The following is a 12,525-nucleotide window of genomic DNA, read 5'->3' as shown; positions in this document are numbered from 1 at the left end:
ACTTTAAGAGAAGGGCTAGGGCATTCTCCCCCAGAGGGGATCACCACTCCCTTTTCCTGGCAGAGGGAGAGAGAAGTGTCTGGAAAGACTTATTTTATTTTTCTCCATCCATGGTGATCTCGGGGGACTGTGCGTGGACGCAGTAACCCCCCTTATCTGGCACCTGACCAGGGACCCCTCCATCATCGGGCGCCCAACATGCGGCTCCCCCTCAGTCTTGTCATTTCTAAAGGAGATGAAATAGGCCTGCAGTACTTTCTAATTGCAGGAACACAGTTGGTGTTAGACAAAAAGGAGCCCTGTTATAAACTGCCAGCAGGTTTCTCTCAGGACAAGATTTCTTCAGGGCCCTTTGTGAACGGGCCCCCACCTTCTTTTTGAAAAGAACCTCCTTTCAGGAGATCTCTGTAACCCAGGAAAATTAGCAACAGAACAAGTCACATGCAAATTTTCATAGTTAAGAGTAAACACAATTTAGTTCAGAACTTTATCCAATAAACAAAAAATCAAAATGCCTATTTTAAAGCAATAGTAAATATTGAACAAAATTTAGGTTATACCTGCAATCTTGTGGAAATTTTGAGAACAAAGAATAAATCTCAGGTAGATTGTCTTATAGTAAAATAAATCCTTCCTGTTAATATTTAGTTACCACAGTGCTACCACAAAGAGGACACTTTTGCAAAAATACCGTATTGATGCCCTGGCTGGTGTGGCTCAGTGGACTGAGTGCCGGCCTGAGAGCCTAAAGGTCTTGCTGGTTCAGTTCCTAGTCAGGGCACATGCCTGGGTTGTGGGCCAGGTCTCCATCTGGGGCCACGTGTTCTCACTCATTGATGTTTCTCCCTCCTTCCCTCTCTCTAAAAGTGAATAAAGAAAATCACTTTAAAAAAATACCTTGCTGATTTCTCAAAAGCTTTTCAATTCTTTGGTTTCCGAGTCTCTTTCCTCTTCTCATTACCAATTAACAGATCCTCATCTACTATTGCCCTAACATGTCATTCAAACAGTTCTTCCAACATCCTTGCTGTAATTTCATGAAGTCCCTCTTCTCTCACAAGAGCTACAATTTCACTTCCACTGTTTGTCTTGAATGGCCTACAACCTGGGAGTGACAGAGGATCAAGATGTGGATGCTTCTGGAGCCTGGCTGGACACGAGGGTTGAAAAGAGAGCAAGAGATGATGGAGTGGGACCCAGTTTGTAAGTAACAAGTCCATTAATGAATACTTTCCTGTTATGATTTCTGCTTCCCTTCTACAACCTGGCAACCCCGGGGAATCAGATATGATACACTTAAAATCTGATCCTCTGGTGACTGTACTTTTCATGTTCTCCATTTACCCCCACTCTATCTTCCTGGAAGATGCACTCCACCAATCCCCACCTTCTCCTTTACAAATCTTTTTGGTAGTGCTAGGAGTTATTTCCGCCCGTTAACCTTCCCTCCTCCTCTCCAGTCAGTTACCGCTACCTCGTTCTCCAGGTTCTACAGCAGCGACTTCCTACCGGTGTGCGGTAAGAATTTTTACAATATGCACTACCTGACTATTTAGTCAGGGGCACTTTTCACTTAGATTGTCAAATAAAAAAATGACAACAGCCAACACAATAGCCGTTGGCGTGAATAAATAAAAATTTACCTAATTTTTTTGGCAGATTGGCAAAAAATTTATTTTTGGGTGTACCGCAAAATTTTAGTAATTAGTTTATGTGTGCCATGAGATTAAAAATGTTGAAAATCACTGCCCTAGAGCATTTTGTAGGAGCGCTTCTCTCTCTCGGCATGTGATTTGTGCCCTTTGTCATAGTCCTCGTGAGAATGCTGGCTGTACTCCACTCGGCTGCAAGCTCCTGGAAGACAAGTCCTGCATCTCTGCATCTGCCACAGCACTTGAGCTCACACTGTGCCAGGTGGGCCCAGGTACACACCAAATGATAAGCTGGAATGTCATGAATTAACAGGGCTGCTGCCTGGCTTGCACCACTGCCGGCCATTCCTTCACTCTGTTCATTACGGCCACCAACAAAATGAACGTTCCTCATCAGAACAGTGTAGTTTTAGAGTCTTCAGTCCAGATGGGAAGCTGGGACCAAGAGGTTAAGCAAGCTCCCCAGTGTCACACAGCCCTTCTCTTCCTCTGCCCCCACCCCACTGATCCCACCAGGGCTCACAGGGGCCCTCGGCACTGTGCGGAAGGCCAGAAAGGATTGGCGCCTGCTCATCTCTCAAGTGTCACCTCTTCTATCACACCCAACCCCCACCCCTTTCCCTGAATGATCTATAATCCCTGACTTGTTCAAGGCTTTTCTTCCTCTTGCCCGGGGAGCTCCAGTTCATCCTATGAGTCTTGGCTATGAAACTGTGAAAAATAATATAAAGGGAGCCACTTTACAGTGGCATTGGAACTGCCATCCCAGAGAAGTGCCGTGCTTGTTACTCCTCAAAACTTTGGAATGTTAAACTGGGCAACATAACCTTTGGGCTGGGCCTAAAGCAGCATCATATTCCAAATGACTGTTTATTTCTACAGGACTGAAAATTAGACTTTAGAATTAGTATCACTATGTTAGCTTATCTGTACCTATGGAAATTCCTTCCATTCCTGTCATTGTTCCCCCTTTCTCATCAATACCTCTTGCCTTTATCCCCTGGCTGGGACTCTATCTGGGCTTCTGCCTGAACCATTGCTCCCTGAATAGCTGTTCTTTTGGATCTCAAATAAAGGCTTGTTGCCTCTTGCTTTGGCCATTTATTTTTAGGTTCACAACAGCATTACCCGTGTCTGTAAATGCTTCTCTTATTATTGATGTTGGGGTTCTTGAGTTCCCTGAGATAGAAATCAGGAGGAAACTCCATGGAAATTTCCAGACAGATTGTATTAAGCTTATACTTGAGCACAACAAGGCAGCACAGAGGAAACAGAAGGCCCTCTGAACTGACTCAGGGGCTGGCTCTGCTTGGCTGCCTTTATAAGCTGGAGACAAAGTGGGGTTGGAGAAGCAAGCTATTAGAGGGAGACAAAATTTTGCATTTTTTGGAGCAGGGAATGGAGGGGTGGTAACATGCTTGTGGTTGGCCTATCAGTGTTTCGATCAGGCAAGGGGCAGTGGGGTGGTACCAGCTTCTCCATTTTTCCTGTCTGGTGTCCCAGGTCCCTATGCTGTCTCACTCTGAGGGTTCAGTTTTACAGTTCCATACCTGGGTTCAAATCTCTGTTTTGCCACTGACCAGCTGTGTGACATTAGCAAGACACCCAACCTCTTAGGACCTCAGTGTGAGGACAAAATGAGATGATGCATGGGGACTGCTCAAAGCAGTGACTGGCAGATACGCAGTGTTCATCTTGCCTTCCTCCCAGAGGTGGTTAGGCAGCCCTGCCACACCTCTATCGCCCCGCAGTGCCACTGTGCCTGGGTCTGTTCACAGGCTTGAGTCTGTGGGGTGGTCTGTGTGGCTATCTTCATATTTCCAGTGTCTAGCCCATAGCTCAGTTCCCAGACCTCATCACATATAAGGCTTAAATCCTATTCTGGGTATAAACAAGGCAAACACCCAATGCCAACAACCAAATAGCCACAGCTTCTGGAACACTGCCTAAGAGCTATGGACCCCAAGAAGGAAGTCATTTGATGTGAACCCGAGAAGAAATTTATCTACTGAGATGGTCTCCCCTTGGTCAGCAAAGGGCCCAAAAGCCTAGCGGGCATTTGCCAACAGGGGCCCCTCACGCTCTGTCTACCAGGAAGAAACTCACCTGAACTCTTGGCTTTCCACACTCGGTCCCAATTACTTACATCGTCTGAATCAGTAACTGTAGAGAACCCCGGTTTCTTTTTTCTACCAAAGGACTGAGACCTGCCTTGTCCTATCAGAAACTGCACAATTTGGGAATTTAGGCAGGAACTTTCTCTCTAAAAGTTGGCCTCCTCATTGTCTTGGTGGAACAGAATTTAGGTTGCTCCCTGAATCTGTGTCTCCCAAACAGCAGCTCCTTGTGCTCAAATAAATGTGTTTTATTCTTTATTACAGTCTAAAATTAATTTTGGTTTACAGCTTGTTGTTACTTTAGGTAATTATTTAACATAAAGAGGGTCCCAATCTGTGGCAGTATAAGAACCTCTGCCCATGTCTTCCAAAGGCGGCCTGGTTCCCCTAAATCAGCAGTTTTCTGGTGTAGCCCCAAATGCATCCAACCACAGACAGCAACACCCTACATGACTTCTGGGATCGGACAGCCTGGAATATGATCAAAAGTGTTTCTGAGGATGTGGTTTAGGAGAATACCTTCGCTTTCTTTGAAGAGTGAAGGCAACAGCATCCAAGGTCAGAGAGGATTTTGGTTTGCAAAAATTATGTCTAGATTAGGATTTCTCAACCATGGCACAATTGACATTTTGGGCCAAATAGTTCTTTGTTGTGGGGGGCTGTCCTATTCACTGTAGGATATTCAATAGCATCTGGAGCCTCACCCACTGAATGCTATCCCCAAGCTGTCACAAGCAAAAATGTCTTCAGATGCTGCCAAATGCCCCTGGGAGGCAAAGTTGCCCTCAGTTGAGAGCCCTTCTGGAGGAAGTGAGGCTATTCAATTCCAACCCTAGATTTATTACTGCAGTAAATTGACAAGGAACTCTTTTAGCCACTCCCTGTATCTACCTTCAAACACTGTCTTCTAGTCCTCAGGGCTTTTTTTTTTTTTTTTTAAGTTCAGTTTTTAAGGCAGTTGTTTTAAACCCTGGCTACACATTAGAATATCCCGGGGAGCTTTTTACTTTATTTTTTAAAAAATTTTTATTTATTGATTTTAGGAAGACAGAGGAAAAGAGAGAAAGAAGAGAAACATCAATTTGTTGTTCTACTTATGAATACATTCATTGGTTGATTCTTGGCTGTGCCCTGACCGGGGATCAAATCAGAAACTTTGAGTACAGGGACGATGCTAACCAACTGAGCAACCAGGCCAGGGCCCCCAGGGAGCTTCTTAAAACGAGAAATCCCTGGGCCCCACCCGGAGATGCAGATTAGTTGGCCTGGGGCAAAGGCCAGGCTGCAGCAGTTTTTTAGTTACCTTGGCAATTTCAACATGCAGTAGGAGTGGAGAAGTACTGCTCCCAGATATTTCATCTGATTCTCCCCTCTCGCCCACCCTTTGAATCTGGCAGTGTTAGAGCCGCTGAGCCAGACGGCCAAAACAAGGCTGTGGGGGCTTATTAACATTTCCATTCTTGACAATGGAACATCCTCTGCACACTCTATTTCTTGGCCTGCAGATGAATTGCCAGAAAGAACGGAACTTAACCCCATAAATCAAGCAGCTTCCCATGGCCCTATTGATCTAAACAGTCCAATCCCATAGAACTTGATGTGAAAATAGAAATGTTCTCTACCTGCTCTGCCTAATATAGTAGCTGCTGGCCACATGGCTCTCAGAGCCCTTAACTGTGGCTAGTGTGACTGAAGAACAGAATTTTGAATTTTATTTAACTTAATTTTAATTTAAATAGCTACATGGTGGCTAGTGGCTAACATACTAGATAATACAAAAATTGTTTATGTACCTACAGGGTCACAGAAATAAAGAAAAGTCCTATAGCCTGCTAAGTGCCATAGAACTGTGAAATTTACAACATTTATGTCTTAAAGTATCTGAACTCAACAGCCTTTAAATTCTCAAATGGGATTCTAATGTGTTTTAATAAAAATCAATTTAGGAGAAAGTCTAAAATAAATTTTTTATCCACCTGCAGAATTAGTTTCCCAGCGTATTCCAAATACTTGGACAAGGAAGCTGATTTCTTCTCTAAGCTCCTCACTAGCCTGCTAGGAAAAAACACTCGTGCTTGCATTCCTTCCCTCTAAATTCACAGATAACCCTTGATTCAAACTTCTTGCCTCCTAATTTAGGCCTGAAACAACAACACAAACTGCAAACAAAGGTCACCTCTAAGAACAAGAACTTTTTCTCATATCATTAAGTTTCATAAATACTTACAATTTCACAAACTGCATTCATGCATTCACTGTAGGTGTGCAGATCCTCACAGAACACAAAGCTCATCTATTTTTAAAGCTTAAAAAATAGAAAAGTAATTCTAGTTCTTATTGCCTAGACAATGGATGGTTTACAGTTGAAGAAAGCCTCATATGCCTTTCTGAGCACAAAAACATGCTTACCTCTTCTTGGCCCAAACTCCCTGGGGTCACCTCTAATCCAAGTCAGGATGAGCATTTTAGTAGTAATTTACCAATTTTCCAGGTATTCAAAATGGGGGGTGACTCTTCATAATAGCTGGTGCTTGTTAAGTGCTTACCACATGCAGGGCACTGTGCCTTATTTTATCTGAATCTTCCCATTTTTTTTTTTTTTAACCCTCATCCAAGGATAATTTTCATTGTTTTTAGAAAGGAAGGGAGCGAGAAACATCAATGCAAGAGAAAAGCCCCTATTGGTTTCCTCCCATACATGCCCAAACCAGGAATCAAACCTGCAACCTGGGTATGTGACCTGACCAGGAATCGAACCCGCCACCTTTCAGTTATGGGATGACGCTCCAACCAACTGAGCCACCCAGCCAGGGCACCACTGCCTTCTGAAGCAGGTACTACTGTCAGAAGTTGAGGTTAGGTAACTGGTACATGGCCACACTGCCAGCAAGTGGCGGAGGTAAGATTTGGACCCAACTCTCTGATTTTTTGGTGGGAATCCTTGGGGTTATGATCAAAGACAAACATGTAATTACAACGTTAGATACCACGCTGAGCCATTCTCCCTGTGATGTGACTGCCGCTTAGTGAGGGGCGTTTGGTGTTGCAGGTTTCAGAAATCCTGAGCCTATCTTTACTTCAGAAACTACCCCACTCCTCATGGACCACTCTGTGTCCTGAGGCTTCACCCAGCAGGTGAAAAGAGAGGTCTTGGGGAGCACTTCTGATTGTGCCAGCACAACTGCACCTAGGAGGACAAGGCAGACAAATGCAGTAGAATTTTCCAAATGTCATCACGGGGGTGGAAGGTAGTGGGAGACCCCAGCTATGGGATCCCAAGAGGGAAGGAAGAGATTTCAGTTGGGGGCAGGTGAGAAATCAGGGGAGTATTCTTGGAGGGGACAGATGAGCGAGGTCATAAGGGGTAGGTAAGATTTAGACATCAGAGATTCCACAGAGGGCATTCCCAGAGTTGGGAATAAACTAAGCAAAGGCAGCAGGAGAAAGAATGTGTATTCACTTGCCTGGGTTATAGCAAAAGAAGCAGGAGCGTGGGGGGCAGGGACTCCAGGGTCCTAGATAATGAGTTGGGGCAGCGCAGGGAATCCAGAAAGTAGCCATTAACTATCCAAAGACCTATTTTACATCCCACTCCTGGTACTTTCTAGCTGCGTGGCCTCAAACAAGTCCCGTGTCCTCTTTGGGCATCAGTCTCCTTGGGTAGGGCACCAAGGACTCCTTGCTGATCTGAGAACCTAATTTAGAAAAAGTGGTGCTAGGAACACCGGTTATTAACTTCTTATTTCTAATTTTTCATATTATAAAAATAATGTTCATAAGAATTTATTAGTTACAATTGTATCCAAATAAGTCTAGTGATTCACAGCGGGGGTACTGAGTCCTGGGAAAGGGCCATCTCTGGAAGTCTCACACTCCTTCTTTGAGAAATGGGCATAGCATTGATACCTACATCATGGGGCTGTTGGGAGTGTAAGGCAAGTTATCGATGAAGGGTGCTTAGAACAGGGCCTGGAGCCATACTCACTTATTCTGTCAGCCATTTTATTAATAATCAATTATTTTTAAACTCCCAGCCAGGTGGAGTCAGCCATGAGGGATTTCTGAGCAGATGAGAGGTGAGGCAAATGCTGGCCTCAGGTCCCAGATGGGACCTCTTCATAACCATCCAGCCCCTGGGGCACACACAAAAAGCTCTCACCACACAAATCTGTGGATGCACAGCCCCTAGACCTCCTGGCACCTTCTTCTTCCCTTTCTACCTAAGTCTGTCAACCGGGCCTCCCCCGCTCTTCCGCGGTGTCAGGAGTGCAAATGTTGCAAATGCTCCGCTTGCAGCGGCGCTACACAATCCGCATTTCCAAGACTGGCAGGAAGCCCGCGTAGGCAAGGGATGCCGTGGTTGCAGGGTGGGCATCCAGCTGCCAGGGTGGTAGGACCGGCATTCTCACTCGCGGATTGCGGGGAGGAGGGGGCGCAAGGACGAGGGAACCGGGGAGGGGTTGAGCAAAGAGGAGCTGAAAGGCCGCTGGGGGTAGGTATTGGCTGGAAGAGGTCTCGCGGATTGCCGATATCTGGGGCTGGACGGAAGGTGAGTTCAGCTGGGAAGGCGAGCTGCAGCCGTTCCCCAGGAAGTGGGAGGAACGGGGGTGCAGGAGCCTCCAAGCCAGCCAGGAACTGGGAGGGGTGCACAGTGGCTGGTGCCGGCTCGACGGGTGGGGAGGCAGAGTAGAAAGAGGGTGCGGGTCCGCAACCCGTCCTCACCTTGTCCCAGGGCTTTGGGGAGGCAGGCAGCCTGCACCCGGGAAGTGGGGGCACCCGGGTTCGGGAATGTCAGACCTATCCCGGTACCGGAGAGGAGCGCGCAGGGCTGATGCCAGAGTAGGGGAACCGAGTAGAAAGGGAGGTGCAGGTCCCGGATCCGTCTTCACCCCGCGCGCCGCCGGAGCAGAGGCCAGGCAGCCCGGACTCGGGAAGTGCAGCGTAGGTCACTGCATCCTTGGGGGAGCTCTCGGACCGTGTCCCAAGTGCGCACTCCCCATCCCGCCCCGCCCGCGCTCACCTAACGGGACCTCTGCAGCCTGGTTCCTGCCGCACGATCCCACGCCGGCCCTCCGCACAGTCCGCGGCTCGGTCTGTCCGCAACCCTGGCTCCCGAGCGGCTCTTAGCTCCGGGCGCCGGGCTCTCCTGAACGCCTTAAAGACGCGACGCGCCGGCCTGCGTCCTCCGACAGAGACGCCGGCTCCGCCCGTGCTCTCCCCCAGCGCCGCTCTCCGTCTGCCGCGCTTTCTCTTGCAGGTTCCGGGGCGAGAACTTCCAGCTCCTCCGCGCCCCAGCCTCAGAGCGTTAAACTCGAAGGGTGAAGTATCCCGCACGACCCAATCCCTGCAACCTGTCTCCAGAGCCAAGGCCCGAACAGGACCCCTCACTATGCTCCCTGCGCCGCGCCAGTTGCAGAGGGCAGAACCCGGTCACCCGACCCTGACCCTAAAGGGAGTCACAGTTCCACAATGCGACGCCAGAATTCATGGGGGCATTGTTCCATTTACTGAGTACCCACTGTGTGCTTAGTGCTGCTAAACACTTTGTGCCGCAGTGACCGGTCATTTCTTCCTTTTAAGGACAATTAAACCCCACTAGGCAAAAATAAGAAGTAGGGAGGGGAGCATAAAACATATCACCCATTAAATTCAGTGGTGTTTTCTGACTATATCTGCCTCAAAGCCGGGTTTGCTAGCACCTGGCCTCAGTTTACCACTTCAGCCTCATCTCCTAGTATTCCAAGGGCACCCAGGATGAACTAGATCATCTAGGCTTTTGCCTGGGCTGTTCATTCCGCCAAGATCTCCCTTCCTTTCCTGCTTGGCCTGGCTACTCCTTCCTCTTTTCTATGCTTAATTTAAATGTCGCTTCTTCCAGAAAGCCGTCCTTAAATCCCGTGGGGGCCCATAGGGTAGTGGGGACTTCTTCCATCAAAGTGTTTATGCACTCATTTAACAAATATTTATGGAGCATTTATTATGTTCTGAGCACTGTGTGAGGGGGGTCTTCCTGCTGTGCTGAGAGCTGAATCGGGCTGCTACCTACCTCTCTCTCCAGGCCTAGATGAGACAAGATTGAGAGCCCAGCAGGACTCTCGGCTATCACTGAAGGCAGATTCCCAGCCTGTACTCACCAGTCCTCTAGGCAGGCAGAGCCTGGTCTGGTTGGACAGGTCCTAAGTTTTAAGAATTGAATTGGATAAGCCCCAGTGATATGGCAAAGGGGCATCTCTGAGACCACTGAGGACTACCCTCTAAAATATGCCTTTGTCAGGGCTGCCAGAATCCAGCCAGAGTTTGGGATAACTCTCTGGCTTGGGCTGCAGCACATTCTAGGATGTTGCCCACCTCATCAGTCAGACTTAAGAGCTGCATTTGACTCACTTCAGGGAATTGTTCTCAGAGTTTCCATGAATTTAAATTTACCCATTAAAAGGCATGTAGCTCAGCCCTGGCTCGTGTGGCACAGTTGGTTGGAGTATCATCCTGTAACTGGTTTGATTCCCAGTCGGGGCACATACCTAGGTTGTAGGTTTTGTTCCCAGCCCTAGCATGTGTAGGAGGCAACTGATAATATGCTTCTCTCTTGCATCGATGTTTCTCTCTCTCTCTCTCTCCCTCCCTCCCTCCCTCTTTCCCTTCCTCTCTCTCTCTAAAAACAATGGGAAAAAATGTCCTCAGGTGAGGATAAAAAGAAAATTTGAAAGGCAAGTTGTTCAGTTCTACCTCTCAGGCCTTATCTCCCCTCACTGACAAACTTGAATCTGTCCAAACCAGCTGCCTTCCAACGCCCCCAGAACTGGCCCAGAAAGGCAACAAGGGATAGGACTGACCAGTGTTTTAATCCCCACAAGCCGCTTATGACCAATCTTAGGTACTCACCGAACTGGTACTGAGTGAGTGAATAAACAAGTAAATGAAATGCATGAAATGACTTCCCAGGTCTACCCAGAAGCCATCAATAAACTTTACCTGGTGTATTAGAAACTTGAAGACAATTTTTATTTTATTTTTATTTATTTTTTGTTGAGTTCATACAGATTTCAAGTGTACAACTCAACAAAACATCATCTGCACACTGAATGGTGCACCCATCACTCCAAGAAAAGTCTCTTTCCATCCCCATTCCCCGCCTTCTTGCCCACCTCTACCTACCACCCACCCTCCTTTTTCTCTGGCTACCACCACACTGTTGTCTGTGTCTAGGTATGACATATATGTTCTTTTGCTTAATCCCCTCACCTTCTTTCATCCAGCCCCCCAACCCCCTCCTGAAACTTAAAAACAATTTTTAAATAAAAAAATTTTTCTTCTCCAAAACCTTAAAAATGTGCAATTCTTCATCTTTTTTAAAAAACTAAAGCCTGTGGCCTCAGGGTCCTCCTAGGGACTGGAGTTCCAAAATCTAGAGAGTTTTTGCCCTAGTGTTATACTCAGGTTCACTGAGTTGAGCCCAGGTGGTAGTCACATTCTCCATGACTCTTCTCCATCTGGTGCCTGACAGGAGAGAAGCCTTAATTAGCCCCCATTTCACAGTGAAGCCAAGGAGGCAGGAGGGGGTGAGGGGACTTCCTCCCTGAGTTAGCAATGCCCTGAGCTATGTCGCTAAAGAATCAGGGGTGGGTGGGAGGCCAGGGAGCAGTCCCAGGGGCCACCCACATTCCCAATGGAACCTTCAGTCATCCCGAATAGACCCCTTATTATCAGACAGGTCTCACCCCAGCACTAGAAAGGAGTTCTGGTACCTCTCCTGTGCCAGTATGTGCAGCAGATCACCCCAGTCTTCGCCCTGCCATGTCTGTGAATATCTCCAGGACAGCGGCATACCAATCAGAGCTCAGTAGCGCCAATGGTCGCGACTGTTTAAGGCACACTTATTACCTGGTGGACACTATGCATCATCTCACTACAGGGCGGGACCAGCAGTCAAAGGAGTTTTTTCATTCATTCAACATTTCTGAGAACTCACCACATGCAGGTACTCTTTGGGTGAACAAGGACACACTATTGCCTTTAAAATCTTAGTCTATTAATAATAGAATAGAAACTATTCCATCAGGGATCACACGCAAGTAATGATGGAATCATGAGTAACAACTACAAAGGCATGTCAGCACCTGGAAATGTGCGTAGGATAAAAATGAATAATATAAGTTACCATGTGTATGCAGACGTCAAATGGCAGCATCCCTTCGGCCTATGAGCCATTCGCATGATTCATTCTCCAAGCATTTACTGTGTGGCAACTGTGAGCCAGCCGCTGAGCCCCCTGGTCAATTTGCATTGTGCATCACCTTGCTACAGCCTTCCCTGATTACCTATGAAAAATTAGTTGTTACTTCATCCATACCCCATAGCACATTGTATGTGATGATTTATTTATTCCATTTGGTGACTCTCGGCCCCATTTAGTTGTGAACTCCTTTTTCACCTCCATATACCCAGGGACCAGCAGGATGAGTGGCACAGAGCAAGCAAATATTAACTAGCTATTGTGTTGATATTTCCCTGCGTGCCTCACTTTGTGTTCAATGCATTATCTCATTGAATCATTCCAATGGCTCTGTGAGGTGGGTATTATATTATTAGCTCCATATTATAAATGAGGATATTGGAACCTAGAGAGGTTAACTAACTTACCCAAGGTCACATGACTAGTAAGTGATACTGTCAGAATCCAAACCAAATTGTAGAGTCTCAATACAAAATTTATGTTCTAACCACTAAAATACCTGCTGCTATAACCAGTAATGGAA

The 12,525-nt window shown here is 46.9% G+C and overlaps 1 protein-coding gene across 1 annotated transcript in view; it reads right to left on the bottom strand.

Annotated features, from left to right (window-relative positions):
- Positions 1-8,901, bottom strand: part of ABHD6 (abhydrolase domain containing 6, acylglycerol lipase) — a 42,195-nt gene extending 33,294 nt beyond the window's left edge. Inside the window, exon 1 of the mRNA XM_054595882.1 lies at positions 8,790-8,901. The gene's annotated coding sequence lies outside the window, so the exon portion shown is untranslated. The remainder of the gene's footprint in view (positions 1-8,789) is intronic.
- Positions 8,902-12,525: the final 3,624 nt, after the last annotated feature.

Source organism: Pteronotus mesoamericanus, unplaced genomic scaffold (genome assembly GCF_021234165.1).
Source record: "Pteronotus mesoamericanus isolate MK-2021 breed Mesoamerican mustached bat unplaced genomic scaffold, CSHL_Meso_final scaffold_54, whole genome shotgun sequence".
In the NCBI taxonomy this organism is placed as follows: domain Eukaryota; kingdom Metazoa; phylum Chordata; class Mammalia; order Chiroptera; family Mormoopidae; genus Pteronotus; species Pteronotus mesoamericanus.
Note: the sequence above shows the minus strand (reverse complement) of the source record. Positions and strands in the feature narration are given on the sequence as shown.